We start from the raw sequence: 25,404 nt of genomic DNA on the forward strand, positions 1-25,404 counted from the left end.
AACTTGTTTAATGAACTTGTTATATGAACATGGATGTGGTAACTTAAACTTGCTGTATTTCTTTCCTTCATAATAGCACCATAATTAAACATACTGAATCTCAGGAGTAATATAAAAATTAGGTAAAAAAGTCTGTATAAACAATTTCCAGTTTATGTACCCTAGATATGAAATAAAAAGTCCAGAGTCTAGCTGCATTTCTTTTCACTTTTGTCTGATCTAGTATATTTTAGAGAAATGATAAGAAAGAAGCAAAAATTATGCTGTGGTCCAAACTGATCTTACCAACATGCAACTTCTTTTATCCTTTCTCATCTTTCTCTATCTCTCCTTCCTCTTCCTCATCCTATTCATCCTCCTTTTCCTTCTTTTTCACATTTTGTTTATCTTTGTGTAATAAGTAGAAAATAAGTTGAGATATTGAATGCAATGCAGTTAATTAACCTCATGGAATATACAGCAGGTTATTTAGTTAAATATAGATTTTTAGCTCAAATCCAAATGCATTATTGCCTGAGGAAAACTGAAGGTTAAGATGAGAAATATGATTAGGGTTACAGATAATTGCATGTATGCCATTTCTTTTAAAAGTTTTTATTTTTTTTTTCACCTGAGTTATTATGCTGCAGGATGTCCAAGTTGCCACACTAATTCATCTCAGTGTGAATTTCTTCTTGTTTTGTCTCAATCTCTGTACTGTGTCTGCCTGTCACTTACATAATCATCCTCTTGAAGCAAGGATTCTGTTCTCTGGATAGACATAAACCTTCTTGGGGAAGAGCTTCTGCTTGCCTTTATTCTGGTTCCCCTGCAACAAGTGCCTAATATATGAGACCCTGTGTATCTCATGAGGTCTGCCTGGCTCATGGTGCAAGAAGTTAGGATGTTCTTCACAGTGCCATATTGAAGCAAGTCCAGAGCCCATGTTTTGGAACTTTGACAAGAACACCGGTACCTGCTATCCTTCCACAGACCTGGAGTTACTAAATGTCAGGAGAGATAGGTTGGACATGGGAAGGAATCTGTCTTCTTTTGGGAAAACTTGTAGGTCTCTCTGATGAACAGCTCATTATGGATGTTAACTGTATGCCAGTACTGGGAATTACAGGCCAGTGCCAAGGGAAAATAAGGAGGAAAAAGATAGATAATATATAAGAGAAAGAGAGAAGAGGGAGAGGGAGAGGGAGAGGGAGAGGGAGAGGGAGAGAGGGAGGGAGGGAGGGAGGGAGAGAGAGAGAGAGGGAGGGAGGGAGGGAGGGAGGGAGGGAGAGAGGGAGAGAGAGAGGGAGAAGGAGAGAGGGAGAGAGGGAGAGAGCGCACACAAGAATCAGGAGAAGATTAAGGTTAGTCTTTATCATACCCTCTCCATGGTCCTGTGATTCAGGTGTTCCCTCTATGGACCTGATGAAGATTCAACCATTTAGTCTGTCTTTTATGATATAGAATTTTAGGGTACCATTGCCATTTGGGTCCAGTTTTGTGTCCTCCATCCACACACATTTACCCTCCCCTCCTGCCCCACCCTCCCTATTGTCTGGTCCTCGAGATGCTTACTAGGTTTGTCAGCATCTTGAGTGGATCCAGGTTAGGAGCCACAGATGAATGAGACCATGTGATGATTATCTTTCTGTGATTTGGTGAGTTTGCTGAGAATGATCTGTTCCAAGTTCGATCATTTTTCTTCAAATTTCATTGTGTCATTTTTCCTTTCTGCTGTGTAGAATTCCATCATGTAGATATACCACATCTTGGTTACCCATTCATCTGATGATGGACATCTGGGTTGATTCCAGCTCTTAGCTATTATGAATTGAGCAGCTATAAACATGGTTGAGCAAATCTCTCTGAACTGAGGCATGGAGCTTTTGGGGTAAATGCCCAGTAAGGGAATAACAGGGTCTGTTGGTACTCTCTGCAGGTTTGCATTTGTGTTCATATATTTGTAAAGCTAAGTTTTATCGTGGGCAGTTTTTCTTTCACCATATATTATGAGGGATACTTTTGCTGGGTACAGTTGTTTGGATTGGAAGCCATAAAGTTTTAGACTTTGCAGTGTTTTATTCCAGGCCCTTCTGGCTTTCAGGGTTTCCATTAAGAAGTCTGAAGCAATTCTGATGGGGTTATCTTTAGATGTGTTTTTATTCCCTAGCTGCCTTTAGGACTTTCTCTTTCTTTCTTTCTTTCTTTCTTTCTTTTTTTTATGAGGTAGGGTCTCACTCTGGTCCAGGCTGACCTGGAATTAACTCTGTCATCTCAGGGTGGCCTTGAACTCATGGCAATCCTCCTACCTGTACCTCCCGAGTGCTGGGATTAAAGGCATGTGCCACCACGCCTGGCTGACTTTCTCTTTCTTATCGATGTTTAGGATCTTAATGATAATATGTCTTGGAGAATTTCCTCTTTGGTCCAGTCTGTTTGGAGTTCTGTTATCTTCTTGTAACTTGATGGGCCTTTCTTTTGAGAGAATGGGAAAGTTTTCTTTGATAATTTTGTTGAATAAATTCTCCATGCCTTTGGTCTGAATTTCTTCCCCTTCTGGCATTCCCATGACCCGAATGTTAGGACATTTAAGGGTATCCAACAGTTCCTTCATGTGTTCACAAAAAGCTTTGAACTTAATGAAACTTTTGGTCTTACAAACTTTTTCTTCTGTTTTGTCTTCCACTTTTGAGTTTCTATCCTCCACATGGCTGACTCTATTCTTGAGACCTTCTATAGTTTTGGGCTTGCTCAACTTGGTTTGTATTTTCTACTGCTTTTTTAATGTATAGTTTCTATCATGCTGTTGAATTCCCTTTTCATATCATTTTCTGATTTCCTTAATGCTTCTTGGAATTCATCTTTGGAACCTCTCCTGGTTCTTTTCTATTAGGTCTAATCTAGCAAGGATAGCATTCATACAATTATTGGACCTTTATTGATTTTCTGCAAGTTTGATATTTTCTTGGCCAGGGTTGCATAGATTGTATCTTCATTTTGGAGTTTTGATCCTATTGTCTCTTCTATGTTTTGATTAGTGACATCCATCGTGGGACTGGGCGATCTTGTTGGATTTACTTGCATTTGATTCTTCATGTTATTCCTTTTGCACTGTGGCCTGCCCATCACAGTGTAGGAATTTTATTTAATTTAGAAGGAAGCTGTAGACTACCCTTGAAGTGTCTTCAGTGATTGTTCCCTTTTATGTTTGCTTTGACTTGGTTTCTGATGGCATTGGGGCCTGTCTGCTCAGAGGGAAGAAGCCTGTGAATCTCTGGCGCGAGCCTGCGGGCGTGATGAAGGGTTTTGCTGTTCATTGATTCAGGGTATGGGACTGCATGGTCAGGTGGCCCAAGGGCACAGGGGTTAAGGAAGAGTATGAAAAAGCAAACTGGTATTGCTGCGGGGCTGTTGGGGGACAGGGCGGGGAGGATGTGAATGTGTGGTGGTCCCTGACACTGAGGGGTGAGAGGAAGGGATAGTGGGTCCATTGGGACCCTGTAGCAGGGGGTGGATAGGACTTCTGGGTCCCATGACAAGGCAAGGGGGATGTGGGACTGCTGAGGGTCAGGTTGTGCAGGGGGGTTGTGGAGGTCCCCTGTGGCAGGAAAGCCTAGGGAGGGGAGAAATGCTAGCCTGCTGGTCTGGGCCCATGCGCTGGGGTGGGGGAGCCAGTGGTGAGTGGGACAGTGTTAGTGTGAGGAGGTCCCCTGGGGGATGCTAGCCTGTTTGCCTGGGTCCACACTTGGGGTCAGGGGCAGCAGCGAGTGGGACAGTGTTAGTGTGAGGAGGTCCCCTGGGGGAACGCTAGCCTGCTGGCCCGGTCCATGCATGGGGCTGGGGGACAGCTGCGAGTGGAACCTCGCTTGTGTGTGGAGCTCTGCAGTGGTGGGAACGCCTAGGGTGGGGGTTGGCAGGAGTGGGATGGCGTTCATGTTTGGAGCTATGAAAGCCTGTTGGTCTGGGTCCACTTAGCCTGTGGTTCATGCAGCAGGGACCTGGGGCTGGGATTGCAGCTGGGACTGCTGCTTGAGGGGATTGGGGGATGGCTGTGCTAGCCAAGAGCGTGGGAATCAGTGGATTTCCTACTTTGCTCCTCCGTGCCCTGCCACTGGAGGTCTATTAGAATCTGCAAACCCCTAAAAAACCTAATGAACTTAAAGGTCTTGCCTTTCCTTCCCCAGAAGGTGAGGCATGGTGAGGTAGAAGCCGTCTTGACTGGAAGTCCAGCTCCCTTCTTCTTTCATACTATTACTTCTAGAAGCTACATAACTTTGCATTTGGATGAGTGTATTGTTCTTTTATTTTGACTACTTAGTATTTTATACATTCTTATTATTTTCAGTTATTTTTCTATCATAAACTATGACACACTGGACTTCCTTGTATAAACATTTTGTGTACTCATTTCCACGTTGCTGGGCTGACTATCCAAACCAGACAGTTTATGGGAGGGATTTATTTCAAGTTTACTGATCCACGGAAAGTTCCATCACGTGATGGAAGTATCTGACTCCAATAATAAATTCAAGCAGAGAGACACTACCAGACAGCCACCACCATAAACAAGTGTAGTCAGAGCTCAAAACATCTCAGCATACCTTTAGGCTGGAATTCAGATCCACTCCCAGTGACACATTCCCCTGTATCAGGAGTCTGTCTGCTATGGGATGAAGGTGTAAATTCGTTTTAATAAAACACTTTATTCTATGGGGGTCATACATTCAAAGTACCACAGTGGACATGCTTGTAAATAAACATTTGATTATTTCTGTGAGAACACTTTTCAGAAGAGGAAAATTGAAACTTCTTGAAATCTATGACCTCAATAAAATGAGCAATAAGGGAGTTCTTTGTTAAAATACATCCATATTTGTTTGTTTGTCTTTGCCAATGTTTATGTATCAAATTAGGTGATAGTTATTTAGACAAAAGCTAGATTTAAAGTTTCAGATAAGCACAAAATAGAGAATAATAAGTTTCCATGAAGAAAGCAAACTGAAAGTGTAATTACCTGACTCATATCTCTGAATAATGCTCAAGCTGCAGTGACTATTTGGAACCCTCTATGAAGAACATTGTAGAATAAACCGGCTTTACAGGCTTAGAACAAAATTACAAGGATATTGGCTTCTGTGTGCTGTGAATACTCTAGAGCTTGTGATGGATTTAGGAAGCTTTGTAGAACTTGCTTGGAGACTGTCATATCATTATAGATTCCTTCTCAATGAAGTCAAACAGTTTAGTCTTTCAAACAAATTATCTCATTGTTGTATATTCACTGGGGGATACAGTAAATACATCTGATTATGTGCTACTGAGAGGGAAATTTGCATATTAGCAGAGGAAAGGCTATGTAGGGGAGGAAATAGTATCTTCAATAGATACATATTAATCAACCAGACAATACAGTCACTGCCTGTTGATTGTCACGAAGCACTGTCAGATATACCACACATAGATGTATTTCTTAGTGCAGTTGTCTGCTTAGTCAGTCATTTGAAGTGCTAGTGGGTAGACACTCTACTCTACTGCTCATTGTCTCTGTGCTGAGTCATTTCTTTTTTAACTATTTAACTCATTGTAATTAAGCAAAGCAGCCCTGAAAACCAGACGTTGTTCTGAGTTCTATTAATTTTGAATATTTTCTGTGAGGAAATGCCATTATAGAGAACATGTAGGTCCCACGGAGTATGTGGGTATTTCATTATAGTTGCTTATGGCTTCTGTGAAGTCCTTATTGAGAATGTAAGATATGCTTCTATGGCTGGAGTGATAGCCTGGTAGTTAAGGCACTTACCTGCACAGCCAGTTTGGGTTCAAATCCCCAGTACCCATGTAAACCAGGAACACACTGGCAAATGCATCTGGAGTTTGAATGGCTGGAGGCCCTGGTATACCCATTCTCTCTCTCTCCTCTCTCTCTCTCTCCTTTCAAATAATTTTTGTAAAAAATGTGCTTCTCTAGTGTCATACAATAATTTAAAAATAAATATACCAAAATTTTATAGCTAAGTAAATATTATATACTTCAAAGGAATTGATTATTATTGCTAAAAGTATCACTCAAATAGTAGAACTGCCTTTACAGAAAGACTGTTCGGTTCCTATGTGTTCATTAGGGGTATTGTTGACATGTGGGAGTGGCCAATTATCTGAAGTAACTTCCTGAGTAACATGGATGAATAATCCAAGTGACACAATACAATTATAACTTTGCAAACATTTTTGCACACTTTATAATTTGAAAATAGTTTAGAGAGTAACACAGTTAGCAGCGTCTCTAGAAAAGGTGGTATCCTCTCCTGCTGTGTGGACCTTTCATGCTGACCACGTGTGTACCCTTCATGCTGACCTCATGTGCACCCATCTTTCATGTTGAATTTGCATATTCAAAAGCCCATAAGTTTCAAGAACATACATATATTTATTTTATGTGACATTGTGACACAACATTGTCCCCTGCAAAGTTCATGTGTGAGAACTGCACAATCAGGTTACCAAAAAAAATTGTGGAAGAATCTCTTCATGTTTTCAGTACATTCATGATTCTGCTGTATTTATACTTATTCTGGGTTGCACAGGGCCCATGTGCCTCAGGTTGGACGCCCTGGAGGAGCAACACTCACTGTGGGTAGAAATGTGCTTTTCAAATTGGACTGTAAAGCCCTTTAGCAGAAGGAACACTTGTTATTGCTTCTGTTTCATGTTTCTTCTGTTCCTCCATATTTATCCAACTACACCTTTGTAAAGATGGCACACACTCTTAACACTCTCCTCTTTATGCTGGAGTCCAAGGGCCTAAGATGAGCAAGGCCATTGCAACCCCCTTTAACCTGTGAAGACTGGGCTTTGAGCAGCGCAAATAATCTTCCTATCTGTGATGTTTCAGACTTAGTTTAGAAAGATAGTTTCACACCTTGGCAGGTCAGTTTTTCCAGATAGACTGTTGCAGAAGATTCAAGGTGGATCTCACTCCTTAGTGTGTACCTCTCTGTCTCTCTCTTTCTCTTTCTCTTACTCGCTCGCTGTCAGGCCCAGATCTATTTTATTCAGCCTTTTCAGCTACTGTTATTGAACCCAATATTCCTAGATTTGCTGATTCATTCAAATTTGCCTCTAGCCTGGAAGAAAATGCTTCTCTGTGTCATTATCAGTTCCCAGAGTCATCCATTTCTCCCTCATTTAAAATTAATTTTTAATTTGTGACCACTAGTGTTTGTCATTAATTCTGTTACTATTAACTATGAGTGTAAATACAATTATGTATCTTAAGTAGGGGTAAGCATTACATGGCTAGAAAAAAATTGCTTCTTGAATTTATTATGTAATGAAACTTATATGGGTCATGGGAGCATTTTGATATTGGTTAAAGATGTTTTACTTTTTTCAAACATGCATATGCTGCAGAAACGAAATCTTTTGTTAATAACTCCACTATCTCATATAAAATGTATTAAATTTTAAACATGTTGGTGCCACCTTAGAAAATGCCTTTTAATTAAAGTCATAATTTAGTTGTGTTCAGCTTAATTGCAAATATCATTGAGTATAATAGCTAGTGTCTTCTCTGTGAGTTATAGGATATGCTGACTTTTTTTTAACATTACTATTGATAAGTTTCAAATGTTTTAAGTACTCTATAAAGGAAAATTAACATTTTATTATGCAGCACATATATCTATGTGCATCTGCATGCACACACAGATACACAGGCAAAGTTTCCTTTTCCCTAACTGAAATACCATGACTAGATTTCTAGAATCCATAGCAATGTTTACTGAGCTTTCTTCTGTGGTCCGTACATCATGGTGACTCATGGAAGTCTTCTTTGCTTGTTTTGTTTATGTAAGACACTTTCTCTATTGTCATTTTGAGCTGCTACAAGGAAAGCACAACAGGAAATGATGCATCTTATTGCCCTTGGAATGGAACACTGTAGGAAACCACTTTAGTTACTGAGTAGGAGTTGATGTCGCATAGAGATCAATGGAATTGCTGTTTTTGTAATTCCTGATATAATTCAGTCCCCTTTTCATCTTATTAACCATCAAATCGTTCCTTTACATCTAGTCTAGTATTGCTTTTTGTCTCATGTTAGTAGCTGGCTAACAATCTCTGAAGTTGGCATACCCTTGCTTTCTTTTTTTCCCTTTTTCTATTGGGAACATACAGTAATTTGACTTTATTCCCATCCATTTATTCTTTTTGGTCCCTTTCTCCATAACCCCCTCTTTCAAGGTATTCCCCCCTCTGTTCTGTTGTCTCATTCTTTTCTCCTTTTCCATCTTGTATGTTTCAATGTTGATGGACTCAGAGCCATGCTGGTCTTCTGGGGATATTGGTAACCACTGTGAGTTATGAACCCAGTCACTTCATATCCAGAGGACAGTGCCCCACCGAACACCTACACTAAATGTAATGTGGCTCTAACATTATTTCTACTCCCTCTTCTACAGTGTTCCCTGAGTCTTCATGGGTATGGTAGTAATCTCCTTTAGTGATAAATTCTCAACAGTCTCTTATTTTCTACCTTTTTCCCCCTGGTTTTTGAAGTAGGGTTTCATTCCAGCCAAGGCAAATCTGGAATTCACTATGTAGTCTCAGGGTGGCCTCAAACACATGGCCATCCTCCTACCTCTGCCTTCCAAGTGCTGGGATTAAAGGTGTACACCACCACACCCAGCCTATTTTCTACTTTGATGAATTTTGAGTCTCCTCAGTGTCTATCATCATTTCCATAGAGACTGTTCTCAGCTAACTGTGAGAGCAGCACTCACATTCTTTCCACTACTACCTTTGTAATGTTCTCTGAGCCTTGGAAGGTGTGAGAGGTGACTCACCTAGTGCTAAGCCCTCGGGTATCACTTCTTGTCATTTTGATGAGTCTTGGGTCTCCATGGTATTTACCATCATCTATAAAAAGGTGACTGTGGTGGTTTGACTCAGGTGTCCCCCCCAGATTTCATGTGTTCTGAATGCTAGGTCCCCAGCTGCTGGCCATTTGAGAATTGGAGCCTCCTGGAGGCAGTGTATTGTTAGGGGTGGGGTTATGGCTGTTATAGCCCGTTTTTCCTTGCCAGTGTTTGGCATACTCTCCTGCTGCTGTTGTCCACCTGATGCTGGCCAAGAGGTGATGTCCACCCTCTGCTCATGCCAATGTTTTCTCCTACCCTCATGGAGCAACTCCGAGTCTGTAAGCCAAAATAAACCCTTTCCTCTCACAATCTGCTCTTGGCTGGGTGCTTTTTACCATCAATGAAAAGCTGACTGCAACAGTGACCATCTATAAGGAGGTATCTATAACCAAAAATGAGATCAGGATTAATCAAATGGCTCAAACATACCATTTAGCAAGCTGTTTGATGGACACACTGTCTCTGTTTATCCAGACAACAGTGTAAGCATCCTTCTGGGATCTGTGACCTTCCATGCCATATGTTTTTGAGTATCTCAGTATCAGGCATGAATTCTCTCCCACTGAGCTGGGCCTCTTAACCAATCAGCGAGCAGTTGATTCCCCCCACAACTTGTGTGCATCATGCACTTATTTTCTATTTAACTGTCCAAGAATCTACATAAGAGATACAGTCTCAGTAGCCCTGTGAACAGAGTCCATGATTTGTTAAAATCTGTATGGGAATTTTTCCATTTCCATGGGAATGTAGATGGGTTGAGATGTTGTACATGGCTATGACCACCTTTGACTCTGGCATCAGGTAAGGGCAGTCAAGAAGGTGGAAATATTCTCTGGCCTCTACTCAGCATGTGCTCTGCATTGGAGAGGAAAGGTATAATCTTGTGGAAACCGAGCAGCCTTTACCAACTTATGTGGCACTGACTCCATGACCTGGGGCTTACCTGTAGGGTCCACTTGAGTTTTTACATCCTAGCAGAACAGCAGCTTCCAGCCCAGCAAGAGTGACTCAGATGGAAGATGAGTAAGTGCTACTAGTGTGTAACCGATTGGCATGTGAAGAGGAAATAAGAACTCGATTCTCTTGTGCTTGCTTTCGTACATCCTTCTGGTTAGTCAAACATTAACCACTCAGTGTTATCATCATAGTTAATCTGAGAAAATTTAAAACCACAAAATATTTATTTCTCACAGCTATTGAGGCTGGGAAGTCCAAGATAAATGTACTACCAGATGTGGCGTCTGACAAAGGCCTTCTTTCTGGTGTGCAGACAACTGTCTTTCTGTAATTTCCTGGCTCTGTAGGCGGTTACGAGGGTATGTCCTTGAACAAAGGAGTTAAGAGTTTGACTCAGAGGAGTGTATCTGAACCCTGTCCTCTAGCTTTCACTCTTTTTGCTCCATGGCTGTCGTGAGATGAGCAAATTTTCTTCCAACACATACTTCTATTGTAGGGTTTTACTTTGTCACAGGCCTAAGAGTAATAGTCAGCCAGTTATGGATCAAAACCTCCGAAAAATTTAGTCAAACTAAATCCCACTCTTTCTAATTTTTTTCTTTTAAAAATAATTTTATTTCATTTATTTATTTATTTATTTTTTAAAAAATATTTATTTATTTGTGAGTGATAGATAGAGAAAGAGGCAGAGAGAGAGAGAGAGAGAGAGACAGAGAGAGAATAGGCATGCCAGGGCTTCCAGCCACTGCAAACGAACTCCAGACGCATGCACCCCCCTGTGAATCTGGCTAACATGGGTCCTGGGGAATCGAGCCTCAAACCGGGGTCCTTAGGCTTCACAGGCAAGTGCTTAACCACTAAGCCATCTCTCCAGCGCTCTTTTTACTTTTTAAAAATAATTTTATTTCTTTATTTGCAAGCAAAGAGAGACAGAGAGAATTGGCATACTAGGACCTCCAGCCACTGCAAATGAACTCCAGATGCATGTGCTACTTTGTATATTAGACTTTTTGTAGGTACTGGGCTCAAACTCGAGTCATTAGGCTCTGCAGGCAAGTGCCTTAACTGATAATCCATCTCTCCAGCTCTCCTTCTAAATTTTTATCTGAGTACTGAAAGTTGACTAATACAGACAAAGAAAAGGACAATTCAAAATATTGGGAGGAAAACATTTTCAAATATTATTTAAAACTATTTTTATTTGTGTGAGGGAAAAAGAGAAAGGGGGATATAGTTATGCCAGGGCCCTTTTCAACTGCCAATGAACTCCCAATGCATGCACTATGTTGTGCATCTTGATTTATGTGTGTACTAGGGAACTGAACCCAGGTCAGCAGGCTTCGTAAACAAGTGTCTTTAATAGCTGAGCCATCTCCCCAGCCCTCAATTACTTCTTTTAACATTTCCTTGTTTTCCAACTTATCCATTCACTCATTCATGATAGAAATTTTATTTAGCTTTACTCTGTCATAATTATGTAAGGAAGTAATTAAGTTATAATAAGCCAAGTAGGACCACTTGGTTATATACACAGTGCTTAAAGATTCAGAATAAGGAACAGTTAATATTCTGGAAAGAATTGCTATGGTAGGACTTTAGGATGTGAGACACACTAAACACTCTGTGAGTGAGTGAAAGTGTATGGGAAATAGTGTGCCCAGAAGTTATGTACAGTAACTTTCCTACTTTGAAAGATCATATTAAGTTCCTTGAATTGAGAAGGGAGGAATATTTTTCTGTAATGCACTTTTGAACCCTTTAAAAATAAAATGTAGGACTCTATATTGTTCATCCATTACTACCAATAAACTTGAGTCACTAACAAAGATACTGTACTATGCCGATTATAAAGGTGGTCATGATAAATTAAATATGCACTAATTATTTTTTATAGAAAGACACTGCCAGAAATGAAGCAGACGGTCTTCTCTAGTTTGGAGCCTAACCTAGCATGGAGTGATCTCATCCTGGAAAAGAAAGGGGAGATTCCAAAGTCTTGAGCAGTGGAAGACAGGAGAAGGGAAGGAAAAACATCTAAGGTTATCTATCCATGGAGATGAAAGCCAGCGACCCATTGCCCTGCCAGCTCCTGTTTTGTGTGTAGTATTTGAGAGCTCTTTATTTTATCCCCTCCCCCCAACTACGGCAGCTTTGTTCTGCTCACCATTCTGAAGCCCAGCCATCGGAGGGTTTGCAATCAAACACATGCTCCCTTCTGTGGTGTGTCCAAAAATTAATATGCCACTATGTAAGGCAAAACAAAGTTTTTGCTTGGTTTGTTTTATTGGTAGTTTTCTTAGCCTATTAGATTACAGGAAGTGCAATATTATCTGTTTTTATTTGAAAGAGAATAATTTGAAAATATTTCTAGGAATTTGTGTTATAAATGAATATACATTCAATTGGTAGCAATTTTATTTTATTAATCTTTGTGATTGACTAAGGTTTTCATTTTCTTAGTGATTTTAGACATGTAGCTTCTATGTGACTATGCAAAATATGTTCATTATGTAAAAAGTGAACCAAATAGATACAATCCAATTTAATAAGATAGTAGTTCTAATTTTAAACTGTGTATTTAAAATGATATATGCATGAGGTAATTTACTACTATTTATCAGCAACCCATCAATCATGAAGTCATTTCTAATGCATTTTAGAAATGTGCTTTGCATTAATTTGTTAGAAACTTTGGCACAGGAACTACAGTCTAAGAAATCATTCTGTTGTCTTAAAAGCCTAAGCATGACAGAGGCTAAATTTATTTTCCTTTTTGTTTTAACAGGGCAGCATCTTTCTTTCAATCTCTTCTCTCTTCAGAGCTATTTCCTTACCACCTGCAGATGTTAGTAAAAAGGTTTTGTGAAAACTAAAACATGGAGAAGGCAAACACATAAAAGAAGGAAAACTAAGCAAAATTATGCCCCCTATTTTTATGTAATTTTAGTGAGCATCATTTTCTGTGTCTCTATTATGTGTATAGTCCTGAGCTAAGAGATGATTCAGGCCTTAAAGAACTTGTGATTCATTCATTCATCAAATGTTTATTTAGTGCCTTCCATGTGCCTGTAAATATAGAGGGATGGGCTTCCTTGAGAAACAAGATAGTCCTTGACTTTGAAACACATACCCCACTTAGTAGAGAAGAACTGACAGCTCAGTAGAAAAGACAAACAAACTCATCTAGGAAGAATATCATTTATTTGTGGTGTTACACTGGTCAAAGAATATACTTTATTTTTCTGCTCCAGCTCATTGTTTTTAGGTACAGAAACATAAAGTGTTTTCATCTACATGCTTCTACTTCTATTTTGATATTATATGCATTATTCTGTGTATCTATATAAATGTAGGACCCACAAATGAGAAAAATACATGATATTTTTCTTTCTTAGTCTGACTTGCTTTGCTTAATTGAATAATATCTGGCCCCATCTATTTCCTGTAAAGGACATAATTTCAATCTTATTTTCCTCCAAATAAAATTCCATTTTGTATATATACAGCATTTTTTAAAAATCCATTCCTCTGGTGACAGGCTTCTAGGTTAGTGCCATAACTTAGCTATTGTAAATGGTTGCTGCAAAGGCATCCATGTGTTAGTTTCTCTGTTATATGTTGACTTGAAGTCATCTGGGGAAGTTTCTAGGAGTATCGTATGGTAGTTCTGGTCTTAGTCTTCTGAAGAACCAACAAAATTATTTCTACAGTGGCCGCACTAGTTGGCATTCCTACTAGCCATGTAGTGTTCCCTTACCTGCATCTTCACCAGCTTTTGTTGTAGTTTACTTTCTTATTTACTGCCATTCTTCCCTTTGTAAGATGAAATGCATTTCCTTGATGGCAGGCGATACTGAACATTTTTTTTTCAGACATTTATTGGCCTATTGTACCTCAACTTTTCAGCTGTTTGCTCATTTCATTAGCCCATTTGTTGGTTAGGTTTATTGATTTTTTTCATTGCTTAGATTTTATATTTATTACTGATATTTTAAATATTAATTTTCTGTCATATTTTTTACCACTCTGTGGACTGTCTCTTCAGTTGATTGTTTCCTTTAAACTGAATACTTGCCTGTTTGATTTGAAGTTTCTGGAAGGATACAGAAGCTGAATGAGGACAGCATTTCAGAGAGAGAGAGACTGGAGAGTTACTCATTCCCCACATTGTTAGAAGCTGATGGGTTATGTAGATTGGGTTTTCAGAAATTATATCGTATCCCAGGTTAGAACCAACGCTGAAAGAGCAGTTGATGGGAGAGAAGATACAGGGCAAAAAATGGAGTCATGGCATCAGATAGGTAAAATATTTGAATGAGTGCTCACCTGATATCACTTCTTTTCCCTTAAGAGGTCAGGTTTACTTTGACTCCTGGTTTCCTAAGTCTCAGTGCATGGTTTGCTGGCTGCATTGCTTTTGGGCCTTTGGCAAGGCCGACATCATGGTGAGGAGCATGTGGTGATTGCTCACCTTGTGGTGTGGAGAGTGTGGAGGTCAGGTCCAACATCCTTCTCAATAGCATGCCCTAGTGACTTAGCTTTCTTCCACTAGACTGTACTTCCTAAAGATTTGATCAAGTCCCCAAATGCCATGCTGGAGAACCAGCCTTTTGGAGATATTTAAGACTCAAGCTATAGCACTCTAATAGCTTAGATTCCGTCTCCTGCAAATGTTGAAAATAATATGCATATCCCATAGGGTTGTTATGAGGCTTAAATGAACTATCACATAGTAAGCAGTAAGTGTAATGCTTGCTTAAGGCAAATATGCCATAAAAATTCAATAGCTTCTATTATACATAACAAAGGCCATGTTTACACAGAAAGATAGAGCTGTTTGTGCCTCTTGCATTAGAATGGGTGCTTTGACTGTTTTTCTGGGAGTAGTAATGGATTGTGCCAGGTAATTCACAGTTGTTCACTTGGGTCACATATGAATGGTTTAGTCATTAGGAACAAGATTTTTAGCTTCTGAAGTATAGGCTGCTGCCAGAAGATGGCTTGTCTATATAAGTGTTTTTACCTAAATATGACCTGAACACAGTTGCACCAAGACATGATAGACAAAATTAAATTTACATAATTAGGACCTGCCTTGTATAACTGAGTGCCAGTGTTTTCATAAAACGCAAGCAAAAGGACACATATGCGTGCATGCATGCATACACACACACGCACCCACAATCATGTGTCACTCAACAGTGGGGATATGTCCTGAGAATACCTTATTAAGCAATGCAATTTTATCATTCGTATGAGCACCATAGTCTAGAAACACAACCTGTGATGGTATATCCTACTACACACCTATATCATGTGGTATAGCCATCACCATATATGCAATTTGTTATTGACCTGTATATACATTGTTATGTAGTAAATGACTGTATACAAGTATATCAGTTACCTTCTCATTGTTGGGACAATATACCTGTCCAGGTGCAGTTCAAGGAAGGAAGGGTGTATTTACATTTAGGCTTATAGTTTTGGAAGGGCAGTGTCCATCATGCCAGGGAAAACATGGCAGGAGCAGGAATCTGGCATTACCTGGTCACATCAGCAATGAGGATGTTGAAAGAGGGAGAATAGTTCCTCACTTTGCTGGAACAAGTCACCTGAACATTTGAAGCTTATGGGAGGAAAGGGTATATCTCAGGTGTATCATTTGGTGGTGGGGGAGCTTCCTCTTGGTGGGTGAAGCTGGCTCACTTCACCACACGTCCACAGCAGAAAGAGAGGCAGCAAGTGTGAGCCAATTCTGAACATCCAGTGGGGCAGACTCATCAGCCTCAAGGTTTACCTCCAGTAGCACACCTCCTCAGCAAGGCTCTACCCCCATAAAGCACCACCAGCTAGGCACATAGACACATCCCTAAATGTTGTACTAAGTGTTTAGTGATGCTTTGGTCAACCCAAGTTGACACATGAAAATTCAGTATCCCAGTATGCTCGGTCAAATACATGTCTGATAAAAATAGCAGGAATATAATTTATCATGGAACCTCATTTAACATTTCTGAAAATGAAAGATATATGGTTTTGGAAATTAGAATAAATAATTAGGAATTAACCAATATTTATCTTTTTTTTTCCTTGGTATTTTGAGACATGGTCTTATTCTAGCTAAGACTGACCTGGAACTCACTCTGTAGTCTAGGTTGGCCTCAAACTCACAGTAATTTTCCTGTCTCACCCACCTGGTTGCTAGGATTAAAGCAGCACCATGCCTAGCTTAACGGTAGCTATAATTAATATATACATTTCAGTTGAAAAAATGGAAGGAGGCAATATTCAAGTGTAAAAGCAAATTGGCTAATATGCAAGATTAATCCTTTGGAAAGATGATTATGTTAGCTTTCTATCGCTGTAACAAAATACCTTAAGAAAAGCAACTTAAAGGAGGAAAGACGTACTTTGACTCATGGTTTTAGAGGTGTCAGTCCATGGTCATTGGCATGTTTCTGATCTTGTAATAAAGCAGCCCATCATAATTTAATGAGGAAAAGAGGATTAAGAATTACCTAAGTTCACCATCATGGAGAAGGTGGAGAGTTCTAAAAGAGTTTTGAATGATACTGAGAAAGTTTTGTAATATGTTATAACACCCTTCTTAGGAATTGATAAATTATCCCATCTTTTCCTTCGATTAGAAAACAAGTAACAAATGTCTCAAGGAGTCTAGAATTCCTGATTTGAACATTTGTTCTTTACAAATGTTTTTATTTTTATTTGTATGTGAAATGTTTATATGCATTCCTATGTGTGAATATGAGCATGAGCATGTGTGTGCCATGATGCATGTGGGTGTAGAGGTCAGAGGACATATCTGAGTGTTGGTCCTCACCTTGTACCTTGCTTAAGTCAGAGTCTCTTGTGAATTATTACGTATACCAAGCTGGCTGGCCTTGGAGCTTCCAGAATTCTCCTGTTTCTGCCTTCTAGTTTGTTGTAGGAGGGCTGGGCTTATATAAGTCAGTTGCTACCCCTTTCTGCTTTATGTGGGTTCTGGGAATTAGAACATAGGTTGTCATCGATGCTCAGCAAGAACATTCCCTTCAGGCTGGAGAGATGGCTTAGCGGTTAAGCGCTTGCCTGTGAAACCTAAGGACCCTGGTTCGAGGCTCGATTCCCCAGGACCCACGTTAGCCAGATGCACAAGGGGATGCATGCGTCTGGAGTTCGTTGCAGTGGCTGGAAGCCCTGGCACGCCCATTCTCTCTCTTGCTCTCTGCCTCTTTCTCTCTCTGTTTCTCTCAAATAAATAAGTTAAAAAAAAAAAAAAAAGAACATTCCCTTTGCCCCCTTTCTGACACATGTAGGTGACTCTGCAAGGCTGCACTTGGACCACAGTTCTACCAAAAACTAACAGATTACTTGAAACCTCTGTGCTTCATTTTCCTCAACAGCTAATTTAAAAACATCCAATAAGTCATGTTATAAATTTCTTATATGTCACATATCATGTTCTCTTTTCCTTGTTTTTTTTTTTTTTTTTCCTCTAACAGAAATGTCAAAAATGTCTAATTTAAATTGTGCTTTAATTTAAGGGAATACTTCATATTGAGAACCAACTAACTTAATTGTTGGGCAGTTCACTTTATTAGAAATGTTGCTTAGTATGGCATTTCCTGCCTGTAGTCCCAGAAGAAATTCCTCATGTTCAATAAGTGCAGGAAATCAGTTGTTTATCACTTACCTTGTACATGCGTTTATTTACAGCTATGGAAGAGTTTAAGTTGGCTTAGAACACTGAAACAAATGAAATACAGCTGAAGATTAAAAAAGACAAAATCAGTGGCAAAACAAAACAACTGAGAGTTAGATCTTACTGCATCTCTAAAGGAAGACAATTATGATAATTTAGAAGTTACCTCAGCTGGAGATTCTCCAGCATATAGATCAATAAGGGAAAACCATCATGCTTCTTACTAACCGGCATCTGAAAAACAAGGTTGATTATAATTTTTAGTATTAAAAGAGAAACAAGTTTCATAATTTCTTTATGAAAAGAATGTCATATATCACACTAGATAATATTTTGAGCCAAATCTACAGACATTGTCTTTAGGTGGTTAGTTTTTATGTTGTTCCTCTGAAATAGTTAGAAATGTCATTTTACATTTCCATTTTAAAGGTGTGTGCCTTTATTGTAACTGGCCTGGAAAGCCATAAAGACCCACAAAGCTGCAAGTTGGTCGGTTATCTATGTCGTGGAAAATTTAGTCACCTCTGTCCAGACACAATTAAGGTTTCCATGAGGAACCTCAGCTGAATTCCTTTAGCAGTAAAGGCTCCGGGACACGTGAATTACTGGATGCAATCCCATTTCACAATTATAATGTTCTCTTAATTTTATATCCTACTTATTTCACTTAATATCCTATGTGTACTGCCTTATTGCTAGATAGTTTTTGAAGTTAGATAGTTGTAAGAATTAAGTCTCAATCCTCAGATTTACTACAATTTATAATTCAATAGTCATTCAATCTCATAAAATTGCTGTAGTGAACATCCCTATATATATTGCTTTTCTTTGTTGGGGTGATTAACTTCTGCTTTTATTGAATTTTTAGTTGGAAGTTAGTAAATGAGAATGAATGTTGTAAGAATCAATCCATTACAGTGTGTTGCTATATTTACTATTAACAGTGTTTTTGATTATATCATTATATTTTCTGTGTTTTCTTTATGAGAATCAGTTTGAGAAATGTCTCTCTCATTTTACTACCAGAAATACATAGCCCCCTCCTCCCCCTCTCTCTCTTTCTGTGTATGTGTGCATTGGTATTGGACTAATTGTTGATTTTTTTAATGTACTGAATGTGTTTCTGTCTTTACTGTAAGCTGCTGAACAGGCACAAAGTCAAGTCTTTCGTTCACATTTCACCATGTTAGCTTAGTTCCTAGAGTTAGCATATCGTTTCCTTTTCTTTTGTCCCGTTTCCTTTAGCTAACTATTTAATTTATTTTTATATCACAACATTCCAGTATCTGTTTTTCAGTTCATTTCTTTGGGTGCTAAAGATTGAGCCCAGGACCAATGCATGCTAGGCAGGCATTCTGCCACTAAGCACCAATACCAGTCCCAACACATGTATTTTAAATTTTATTTTATTTTGAGATATTTGGTAATTTATGTAAACCTTTCTGAAATAAGACAGAGATAAAACTAAATAGATGCTTGTAAATGTTTGAAGTATTTACTTAGGGCAAATTTTGAAAAGTAGAAGATGGGGCTGTTATGTGACATTTTATCTTAACCTAGTGAAATGATTTTAGTTGCATGTGACAGATAATTTTCACTGAAACTAGCCCCCAAATATTGAATGTTTCAATTATCAATTGCTATTTAAAAAGATCTTTACCTGTTTTAGATAGCAGATATACAAACAATAATACTGACATTCTCTTATAAAAATTTAGGAGTAAACAAAATTGAATTAAATTGAGGATCTAGAAATTGAGGAAAAATTTTCTATTTCTATAAGGAGTTTGGTCATTAGGGGTCATAAAGGTAAGATCAACATTTTTCTCTCTCAAAAAAAAAATGTGATCAGTATTTGAATAGCTGTGTGATCCTTGCCCATGAAGAAATGCCTAATTTTTTGCTTGTAGAGGTTACTAATTAAGTTGTCTCTGATATAAATAACTTTGACTGGGCTTTGGACCAGTAATGATCTTGAATGTCTCCAGAGTATGGGAGTGATCAGCTCTATCTTTAAATTAGTTTCTTAGTAAGCTTTTTTGAGTGAACTAAACCAAACATTTTCTTAATGAATCATCATCTAACTCTATTTTAACAGTAAAAGTTAACTGACCATTGTCCACAACACATTGAAAATGCCTGGCTGGGAACAAGATCCCTTGAAATACCCACTGGTTGAGTTGTATGCAAAATACAAGTCAACGGCTGTAGTGAATATATATTTTTCTCCACAAGAGAGAAACAATTCTGTTCCATGAAGCTATTTTCAATATTTTAAGACAGATATGCTTTATGTTTTCAAAATTACTCACAAGTCTAGTCTGTTTGGTAAAGAATAAGAATTAAGTATAAAATGAGTGTTTTGAATTCTGTTTTAATGAGAGAAAAGACATAATATCTCAAATATATATTATTTGTTCATTGGTGTAAAAGCACCAGCATAAAGTCTGAGGAAAAGATATAGGCAGAGTCATTAAGATTATCTTTGACATAGTTTTGAAAAGACTTCTCAAGACAAGCCAAATAAACAGGAGTTTATAAGTGCAGGGTTCTGTCACCTAGAATTAGTAGCAATTTCTTCTGCTTGGTATGTTATGTTACTATTGTGCAAAGAGTAGAAAATGTTACTTGAGAAGTGTCTCTCTTTTGTTGACAAGGCTATTTGATAATACTGATATTGTAATATAGTACAAATTGCACATTACAAATATCTATCATTCTTTGTTAACAATGACACTCAAAGGATCCCTATAGGGGTACATAGATAAGATCATTATTCCTATTTTCTAGATAAGGAAGCTGAAATGAAATTTCTTGCCTAAGGTCAAAGAACAAAACACTGGCAGAATTAGATTAGGGCAGAGAGTTCTTGATTTTCAATCTTTGCTCAATCAAGGAAGTTATATTGTTTTACTCAGTATAGGAACTGATTATTATCAGCCAGTAGGAATAAAGCTATGTCCAGATAATGCCAAAAGACATACAGAAAAATGAGAATTTGCTCAACCAGCCATTTGTTTTCCTATAAAATACCCAACTATTTCTTAATGCTGATATTTTTCATTGACATGACTAGGCATGTTGTATCTTTCAGACAGAGCCTCTGACTCTATGTTGTGTTACATGGGTAGTTTCTAGAGCTTCCATCTTTCAAAAAAAAATTGGAATATTTTGGCTTTCATAATTATTTAATAAGTAAATATTGTATGTTAGCTTACTATGTTAGTATGCAATGTTCATTGCATATGTTAATATACTATGCTAACAATTTGGTAGAATTGGGACAGAATTTTTTTGAAACTGCTTATGATAATACCTGATAGCATTCCTTTAAGAAAAGACAGACTCCTTTCTTTTATCTGTTATTGGGTAAAATAAAAACCCCATTGTTAGAAGAAAGCTGTGGTTCTCTCCCTGTAACCAGTTTCACATAAATGAAGTTATGTTGTGCAAATGAGACTGAATCCTATGGCCCTAACAAAATTACAAATATTGTCCCTGTCCCTGAGCCAGTTGCCCCGGGGATGATGGGGGAAACTGTAGTCCATACAGAAGTTATATTTAAAGCCAGAAGTACTCTTTAAACAGTTAACAAACATTTACAGAACTCCTTATACATGATTACCTGTATCTGTAATAAAAAATTGTTAGACATGTTCTGGTACATTAATCAGTTGACAGGTGAAACATTTCCTCCCTAGGTCAAACAGTCTAAATGATAGGAAACAAAGAAGCTATACTCACTTAGTTCAATCATGATTTACTGACTTTTTTGATGGATGATACCATTATATTTTATAGTTAGCCTTATATTTATATTTTGTAGTTGAGCTACTAAAATGCTTAAATAATCTGTACTCTTAGCAATTCATATCAACAATGGCACAAACATTATTATTCACTTATAAGTTATAGGATTTGAATAAAAATCATAAGAAACCACAAAAGGGATAGTAAAATCATCATTCCCTAGTTTTTTTTTTTTTTTTCTTTCAAGGTAGGGTCTCGTTGTAGCCCAGGCTGACCTGGAATTCACTATGCAGTCTCAGGGTGGCCTTGAAGAAGAGAGAGATAGAGAGAATGGGTGCACCAGGGGCCTCTAGTCACTGTAAACAAGCTCATATGCATGCATCAATTTGTGCATCTGGCTTATGTGGGTGCTGGGGTATTGAACCTGGGTTCTTAGTCTTTGCAAGCAAGCACCTTAACCACTAAGCCATCTCTCCAACCTGAAATAAAATTATTCTTCTTATGTTTGAAAATTTGAGTTGTAGTGCCAAACTATAGTTGATACTTTAAATATCTATCTACCAAGATGTGGTGAACATCTGTTTAGGCTTTCTTTTTAATCAATAGCAGTAGCCAGTGCTATATCAATCATTGCATTTTTAATTCCTTATTATGAAAATGAGAAGAAGCATTTTAACCCTTTATTCATGTATTGACTTACATCTGTAATTTGGAGTTTATTAGGTCTTTTGTGGTCAATTAAACAGAAATCTATAAATTTACACTTAATTTACTCATAGTCCACTTCATTTTGGAACCAAAAGATGGACTTTTTTCTTTGAAAAGGAAGAAGATTAAAAATTGTTTTTCATTTCCAATTATAGACCTATTGGCTTGCTAGAAATCAGCTACAATGTATGTACTTTTTGATAGCTAAAAAGCTTAAATTTTCTGGCCAATAATTTATATAAATTGCAAGTATACTTTATATTTTGGTATGCTTCTATTTCTAATTTTATATATTACATTGTGGAAAAGTGAATTGGATCTGACATGTTTATAGCTCTCTCCTTAACTTTTTGTTAGTCTTTTAATTCATATACAGCAGTCTATAATAAGCTTTCTATCTTAACAAAAGTCTTCTACTTGGGGATGACAGAAAGCAATTAACCTTGACTCAGAGACTTAGTCAATGTCATTGGTAACTTAGTTCAGGACATATGAATGAGTTCCCCACACTTAAAAATTATAATTTAAGAGGATGTTGGGGGATATTGCTCAGTGAGTAAATGTTCTTGACTACAAAGTCTACAGGCCCAGGTTCAATTCCCAAGGTACCCATGTAAGCTGGATGTAAACAGTGACTCAGTCATCTGGTGTTTGTTTGCAGTGGCAAGATAATCTGACACACGTGCAAATAAAGTACCATAAAAAAAAATCAAGAAAGTGGTATTTTTTTAGAAGAGCTAAATGTACTCTTGACCTCTGTATTTTAACAACAGCCAAAGTAAAAGTTTTTCCATATGCAGACAGTTTTGTTATGATTTGTTATAATTTTGTTATAAACTTGGACAAGTGGATCTACTATCTGAAACTCATTCACTATAGAGAATCTTTGAGCCACGGTCCCAAGTCTGAATCAAAACTGTGTCACCTCCTCAATTGTATGAGTCACAAAATGGGCTTAAGTGTGCCTATCTAACATAAATGTTAAAAAGATCCAGGATCATGTAAAACATTGCTTATCATAGTGGTTGGTTTAATAAATGCAATGGCAACTGAATGTTTAAAATGGAATATTTGACTGAACACTATCAAATAAAACAGAAATAAAATTCCCAAGCCAGATCTCTATGGCCACAGTTTACAAAGGGATTGGTCAAAGATAGGTAATTCTACTACTCTTGAGTTCCTTAGCTTGTGATGATGTTTTGAAGGTACACTGAATGGAAGGAAGGAACAATTTGGAGAGGACATTTTGACTGGGAAGAAAGCCATGGACACACTATGAGTTTCTTCTTTCCACTGTGAGGAGTGGGGCCTTATATAGTGACAGGAAGCTTCAGGAGGTCTACTCAGAGAGCTTCTCTCTTCTCTGTACAGTTGGGAATTCAAAACACATACCCAGTGCAGGCCGAAGAGCTAACAGAGGCTGAGGCAATGGGATTGAAGAGCCTCTTCTCATATAATCAGTTGGGAAACAAGGACTACCTTGTTTCCTGAGAAACAAGTGTGCCCCCTTCCAGAGTGACTGTGCTTAGCAGACTCTAGATACATAATCTGGAGAAGTTGTATTTCCCCCTAAGTGGGCTTCTCCCAGGGGAGTGTGATCTTTAGGAAGAAAATGTGGCTGACAGCCTATAGGATTCAGGAAGTGGGAACCCTAGGGGTGATGCAAAAATTCACAAAAACTTGCAGGTGTAGGAGAGATGAGCCAGCAGGCTCAAATGTAACACCCACTAACCTTGATGGCACCTAAGTGCACTTTGGCAGGTTGCAACTTCTTTTATGCCTGCTTCTGTTTTGGTCACTCATAACTCATCAACTGGCAGGGGATGGTGGTGGACAGCTAGGCACAGAAAGGTTTCCATTGACCTAGCTTTTATACAGCTGCCTTTGAGCTTGATGCAGGTTTGGCCTGTGGGAGGGGGAGAAAATTGAATGTTTAACCTAGGAATGGAGTATTTTGGTTCATATCTTTCACTAGGTATTTTAAGTTTGAATTGAGACTATGTTTAGGATTTTGAATGAAGGTAGGAATTTCTGATGAATGAACATGAGCAGAGAAACTTCCAGAGGTTTTAATCTAGGGGTAGGAGTGCCATCTGCACTGACTACAAACTAAAGTGTGGTAAGAAGGAAATGAAAGGCATGTGACTATATTCTTAGTTGTGTTGATCTGCTGTATTGGTTGGGTTGTTAATGTTCCTAAGGAAAAGCTACCTTCAAATTTAGTATTGCATTGTGTAGCTTTTATTTTGTTTTATTTTTATTCCTACATTTTTTTTTCTGGCTTGAAACAATACCCATCTATATCACATATCAACTCATTGAGTCATTTAGCATTTTTTAAAAACTTTTAATTAATTAATTTATTGTTATGAGAGAGAGAGTGAGAAAGAGAGAGAAAACGAATTGGCACACCAGGGCTTCCAGCCACTGCAATTGAACTTGAGATGTGTGCACCATCTTTTGCGCATGTGCAACCTTGCTTACTTGGCAGTTACCTTGTGCCCTTGTGTTACCTTGTGCATCTGGCTTACGTGGGATCTGGAGAGTTGAACATGGGTCCTTAGGCTTCACTGGCAAGGCTAGTACCTTAACCACTAAGCCTTCTCTCCAGCCCAGCAAAGATTTTTATAACTACATTTCCCACAATGTTCATAGGGACATTTATTTGCTTACCATTAATGTTTTTTGTCTTCAAGGCGAAAATTAGGTCACATTTACTTTAAATTTCTAGACTTAAAACAGGTCAGAATTCACCAGGATGTAACAGTAGGAGGACTTACTAGGAGTAGATAACCACTTGTTTTTAGTACTTGTTTCAATGGATGTGTGATGCGCATAGTAAAAGTACATAATCCTTAAGAATTGAGTCTGATGGGTGTTCACAGAGTGAATGCATCATACCCAACTCCAAGGTATAGAAGAATATTGCTGACATCTTATGTGCACAGCATAGCCTGACTCCTTGTATCACTGGTTTTCCTTTTTTTGTCTGTGAGACTCACTCATGTCATGTGCAATTACCACTAATTACGTAATTATATTCTATAAAGTCAATAAAATATTATGGAGTTTTATTGGTGTTATGCTTAGGGGTAGAATTAACCTGACTCTTTTAACTTTAATAGGCAATGACAAATAGTTTTCCAAAGTGGTTGTAAAATTGCACTTTCATCAATTGTACAGGAGTAGGTATCTCACTTCCTTGCCAACATCAGATATAGTCTTATATTTCATTGTAGCTAATCTGGTATGTGCTAGTTGTTTCCTGAAGAAAATCTTGTTTTTGCTATTCCATGCATCTGTGGTGGAATTAGGCATGTCTTATTGGTCTTTCCTTTCATGGGAACATTACTGCATCTTGACTTATTTGAAGCACATAAACTT

General features: G+C 38.1%; 1 protein-coding gene across 1 annotated transcript in view; it reads left to right on the forward strand.

Annotated features, from left to right (window-relative positions):
- Frk (fyn related Src family tyrosine kinase) overlaps positions 1-25,404 on the forward strand; it is a 104,680-nt gene that overhangs the window by 59,937 nt on the left and 19,339 nt on the right. The gene's annotated exons all lie outside the window — the stretch shown is intronic.

The sequence above is a fragment of the Jaculus jaculus genome, chromosome 7 (genome assembly GCF_020740685.1).
Source record: "Jaculus jaculus isolate mJacJac1 chromosome 7, mJacJac1.mat.Y.cur, whole genome shotgun sequence".
Lineage (NCBI taxonomy): Eukaryota > Metazoa > Chordata > Mammalia > Rodentia > Dipodidae > Jaculus > Jaculus jaculus.